Source organism: Chelonoidis abingdonii, chromosome 1, assembly GCF_003597395.2.
Source record: "Chelonoidis abingdonii isolate Lonesome George chromosome 1, CheloAbing_2.0, whole genome shotgun sequence".
Classification (NCBI taxonomy): domain Eukaryota; kingdom Metazoa; phylum Chordata; order Testudines; family Testudinidae; genus Chelonoidis; species Chelonoidis abingdonii.
The window spans coordinates 21,924,495-21,930,494 of record NC_133769.1 but is presented as its reverse complement, the minus strand read 5'-3'; the positions used below and the strand labels follow the sequence as shown (position 1 = coordinate 21,930,494).

The following is a 6,000-nucleotide window of genomic DNA, read 5'->3' as shown; positions in this document are numbered from 1 at the left end:
CCCCTGAGCGGCAGTGGGCTGAGCCGCTCAGCCCACTGCCGGTCTGGGGTCCTGGCCACCAGCCCCACACAGCCCGCTGTCGGTCTGGGGTTCTGGCTGCCAGACCCTTCTCAGCTGGGGTCCCGGCCACAGGCCCCACTCAGCCCACTTCCGGCCTAGGTGAACAGAACCCGAGACCAGCAGTGGGCTGAGTGGGTCGGTGGCGTAAGATCAACATTTTAATTTAATTTTAAATGAAGCTTCTTAAACATTTTGAAAACCTTGTTTATTTTACAATACAACACTAGTTTAGTTATATAATATAGAGACTTGTAGAGGGAGACCTTCTAAAAAACATTATAATATATGACCAGCATGCGAAACCTTAAATTAAGAGTGAATAAATGAAGACTCGGCACACCACTTCTGAAAAGTTGCTGACCCCTGTGCTAGGCATTGCAAACACATAGTAAAAGATAGTCCTTTTCCCATAGCCCTTACAATGTAAACAGATGAGGGAGACAAAGGGTGGTGAGAAGGATGTATTATTCTCCACATTTTATAGATGGAGAAGTGCGGTATTGAGGTTAAATAATTTTCCTAGGTAAAAAAAAGTCTGTAGCACACCAAGGACTTGATCTGTTTGAATCTCTTGTCAGCACCTTAACAACAAAGCCATTCTTCCTTCCTGATCATATCTCCTTTTCAATAAGGCATCAGAGAAGAGTTTGCTAGAGCAATCTTCTTAATATTCTTTAGGCTCGAGGAACATGGACAGATGGATTGGCAGACATACAACTATGTTATTTTCAGGAGCATGTAGTGTAATAGATCTATAAAGAATTACATATGGCTCTAATACAAATCCACTGAGCAAAATGAGTGCTGATTTTCAAAAAATTATATACAACAGTATCTAAATGTAGAATTTTCCAGCAGTGCTTATGTACTGTCTCTACAACTATTGTTCTATAAAATAACACAAATGAAACAGCCAGAGGGCAGACACAACTTTCATTTATTTCATTTTTAATTCTTTTCCTGACTGTCCCTAAATAATTACTGTAATTTACACTGAAAAGCACTTGCAACTAGACTTTACAGACAATCCGAAGTTGAAGTTAAGCATCTAGCATGCTGTATATGCACACTATATACAACACATTATATAAACAAACAACAATTCATCATACTAAATAAAGATTTTGGGGGGTTTTGGATTCTGGTGTGTGTATGTATAGACGGAATCGAATATGAACTACAAACTGAATATACTCCTGGACTAGATAACTTTTCACTATTTAAAGGACTTTGCAATGGTGCATAAATTTCAGACTTGGAATTTGCAAAGGTTAGGATGAACCAATATTCAATCACCACTAGCATAGAACAAGATGATCTCAGCAAGCAAGTAAAGAACAGAAAAGGCAAACAGGCTGTGAGAGTAAAATAATCAGGAATATGTGCTAAAATACACAGCTTTTCATGTCTAGGTCACTGGGTAAAGTCTGATCTAGGATAGTAGCAAACTGATGGAAATTAACTGCCTATGTGAGTTGCATCTTATTCCAGTTCCTTGTATACATGTGTTCACATCACAGACACAATCTGCCAATAATTGACATCCTTATTGACATCACAGAGAAACTGAATAACCCTTTCAACCTTAGTGGTCCCAGTTCAGTGTAAAGACACATTGGTGGGACATTCTGGGAACACTTTCACTGCTGTCACCTGAGCTGTGGCTGAACAATTGAGAATGACTGTTCAATCTTGGTAATTCAGTAACTTCCACAAATGTGATGATGTTGGGGAGGAATAGGCAGGTAGAGGCAAGAACCAAATTAGGTTGAAAGGGCTTACAAGAAAAGGTGATCGTATTAAGACTCATTTATTGGAGATTGAAAAGTCAGGATATATAAACTTGAGTATCTGTATAACAGTGATAGTTTAGCTGAGAGCAAAGAAGAAAACAACATGCAAAAGGTGTATCAACATTGAATCTATGCGGAACAAAAGCTGTCCTGAATTAACATAATTTATGGAGACAAATACAAAATGATCTCTTTGGAAAAACCAATAGTCAATCAAATAAGTGAAGGGTCTGAGCAGGCTGATCAGAATGTTCAAGACAGTTTGGTTGTACAAGATCAACAAAATCCTCTAATGGAGTGGGTAAGACAGTTGAATTGAAGACCAGAGTAAACAAGTTTCCCCTTGCTTCAAGAATAGATGGATCTAGGAATTAGGCAAGTCAAGTGAACTAAAGACCACAAGAGTTACCAGAGTAAGCAAGTTTCAGACAGGCTCCAAGCAGGGACATGCACTATAGATCTAAGAATTTAGTTAATCAAGGCTAGTAATGATGCACTTCTTCATTGTGACTCCTTTCTGCTTGCTCTGAGACAAAAAGTTTATCTAAACTTCAGAAAGTGCCAGTGCTTGATGAGATTTTTTTCCTTTCTTTCAATAGATACACACAGTCTTTACTCTAGGAGCAGTGCTTTGCACTCCAGTTTAATTCCAAACTACTGGAAGGCTAAGTCAGTGCACTGCAATAGCCCCATCTAAATGTCAGGTACCCACAAAATATGAAAAGGTAGGAAAAATAGAGCTAGGCTGGGGATGGGTAGGGGGATACTATTCTACACTAAGAGGTCTGGAGGAGAGCAGTCAGCTGAAGTAGGACCTCAGCTCAGTGAGTTTGCACATTAGAATTTAATTAGAAATCAGTGAGATAGAAATTGAAGAAAGGTCTCCTGAGCTTCTTTTGAGTGTACATATTTCAGAGTAAAAGAACAGAAAATCTGTTCAACTAGATATCTCGATAACCAGATTTCTGGTCAATCTTATGTTCATCATTCACTCTTTTCAGGTAGTTTGAGAATTTATAATAGTATTTTATAAAAAAAAAATTCCCCTCTCACCCCTATGGGTGGTATGTGTCTTCCTCAACCTCGGATCCTCTACCAGAGGCCTGGGAGTTTGAGGGTTCTGCGCAGTATCTTAGCTGTTCCTAGCACTGCACTCTTCTGGACAGAGAGCTCTGATGTTGTTCCTGGGATCTGTTGGAGCCACTCACCCAGCTTAGGAGTCACAGCCCCGAGTGCTCCTACCACCACTGGGACCACTTTGGCCTTCATTTTCCACATCCTCTCTAGTTCCTCTTTCAGGCCCTGGTACTTCTCCAGCTTCTCATATTCCTTCTTCCTGATGTTGCTGTCATTTGGCACTGCTATATCTATCACCACCGCTGTCTTCTGGTCCTTGTCTATCATATATATATACTTTTCACATTCAAAGCACTCGGTAAAAAATGATTAATCCATCCAGAGCACCCCGCGAGATAAATTTTATCCCCATTTTACAGATGAGGAAACCAAGATAAAGTGGTTATGCAACTAGTTCAAGGCCACACAGTCAGAACCAGTCCTGGGATTAACAACTCAGAAGATCTCTGGTCCCTAACCCCTGCACTCATTCAAGTAGATCACACCTCCCTAGATAAAGGAGAAGATCTAAATTTACTGCATTTAAAAAAAAAATATGTAGGCCAAGGTTTTCAAAAGTGACTAGCGATTGTGTGTGCCCAACTTGAGACTCCTTAAAGGGGCCAGATATTCAGAGGTGGGTGCTCAGCACTTTCTGAAAATCAGGCCCCTTTAAGGTGTCAAGTCAGGCACACAAAATTAATCACTCTCGAATATATTGGCCTTCTTTGTATTACGTTTGCTACCTAAGTTTTCTTTTCACGTACTGTATATGCTAATGTAAATAAGTCTTCTACTGTTTGTTTATAACCAGTGAGTGCACTGCTGCTTTAAAGGTTAGCGTCAACATGAAAGCTTCGCCTTTGATGAATGCTGAAGAAAGAAAGGCATAACAGGAATTTATCCACGATGAGCATGTCCAGCACTTAGTGGATACACTGAATAAGCATCAGTGGCAGTGAAATGTGAAGATGACCTAAATTGTCATGGACTAACCAGAACTGATGGGAATGTCATTAGTGGCATCTGCGGAGTCAGAACACTAGTTTCAAAGGCAGCCAAGCAGCTTCTGATCATGCCAGTTACAAAAACTGATCTGGCAGAGACAAAGTACGGTTCTCAAAGCAACCAGAGACTTTAAAATCCAATGACTTCTTGAAGTGTAATTCTTTGTTCATTCACATTGTTTTCTTAAATCTGAAGAAAAAAAAAACTAAAAGAAAAAAATCCCAGAGATAAAATATCCCTGCTTTCCGTCACTTCTACCTTTAGAAATATGAATTATTATGAAAGGATGAAGCGCAATGAACTGTGTCAGCACATGACTATGTAAATATACCCAACTCAGTCAGAATGAGATGCTCTGTTTTACCTAGCTAGCTAGTATTTATATTGCATTCATCTCCAAAGCATCTGAGGACACCACAATATTATCAATGCAAAGAATATGGACCATTCTATGATGCTGCCCAGTTTAATTTCCTCCTTTCCAACCCATTATATAATTAATCTAATTAACCACTGCATCTAGGGAACTTGATCTTAACCTAAACAAAAGTCCTAAGAATTACATTAGACCTAAATTACTGCTCTTCACTTTTGCCAACTGCCTGAATTTCTCTCCGGGTACATGTGGTAAATAAAAACCACCAAATTTACAAGGACTGAGACCTGCCAACCAGGGTCAAATATTATGGACTTTTGCTTTGAAAAAAATCCTCTAAAGCTATCACTCTGGGAAATGCTGGAATACCTGACTAAGCCCAAGGGTTTCAAATGTTTCATTTGTTCAGAAATACAATAGTGTTCAAAATAATAACTTTTATTGGTGCTGGTTTTTGGAATTACATGCTGTGCTGTTGCCATCACATTAAGTTTTTTTCTTATTTATTGACAAATTCTCTGTAACTGACTGACAGCTGCTATTATTATTGTCTTCTTGTGTCAATGTCTGCAGAGCTCTAGAAAGGAAAGGAGTCTATAGCAATGCAAGCAAGCTGGAAGGAGCAAGGAACCTAGAAGAATAAAATGACTTTTCTGGGAAAAATGTAAAAAGGGGAGAAAACCTACAGGAACTCTGAACTGACAAAGATATAAATTGCTGAGTGGTGGTTGCACTGCAGCTGTGCCTAACCGATTTTGACCATTTCTATAAAAAAAAGATGCCTCAAAGAACCTCTAAATAGTATTTTATGCCCAAACATGGATGTACACATTTAGAATCCTAACTGCATAATTAGGCCCTTGAAGAGAAGTGGCCTGTTTTCAGAAATGCAGAACACCTGAAAATTGCATAGAATTCAACAGGGTAGGTACTCGGCATCTTTCAAACTCACATCACTTTTACTTAGGTGCTGAAGTATAGATTTCATTCTGTGGGTTTGGGTTCCTTGTGAACAAACTTTCTGTACTTGCATCCCAGTTGAATACCCATATCTGAAATAAGCAACTAAATAGTTTTGTTTGACATGATCTATGTATCTTATTTATTTACCTTACAGCAATAGCATCAAGTTTTATAGTGATGCCATCAATCTTTTAGCAATACATGATTACAGAGTGCAAATGAAGCATGTTGATCCATCTGATTAATATATTCCAGTACCTTTGCCATTCCTTTATAAATTAAATCTATAATAAAAAAGGCAGCTGTATTATCTCAAGTGGAGGAGAAGATAACGTCCCTTCCTCCCAAGAGACAGAAAGATGTTTAATATTTAAAGTCATGGTGGGAAATCTCATATAATTTACTCTTCTTGGGCCAGATTCTCCATTGCCCTGCACCTTTTAGTCATTTGCATCAATGCAAAATACGTGCAAATTGCTACTGTTTTTAATATATATCCATTTTCTACTAACTTTCCACTGCTGTAAATGACTACACAGGGTTCAATGATGCAAAGGAGAATCTGACCACTTAAGTCTGCAAAATTGGGCTAGGGATCTCATAAGAGCAGGCTTTTTCATGGTCTTTTCCTGTTCTTGAATTTTTGTTCTTGATTCTATAGTATTGTAATTCAGATTTTATAGT

At 38.6% G+C, this 6,000-nt stretch overlaps 1 protein-coding gene across 2 annotated transcripts in view; it reads right to left on the bottom strand.

Annotated features, from left to right (window-relative positions):
- Positions 1 to 6,000, bottom strand: part of CACNA2D1 (calcium voltage-gated channel auxiliary subunit alpha2delta 1) — a 697,188-nt gene that overhangs the window by 326,980 nt on the left and 364,208 nt on the right. The gene's annotated exons all lie outside the window — the stretch shown is intronic.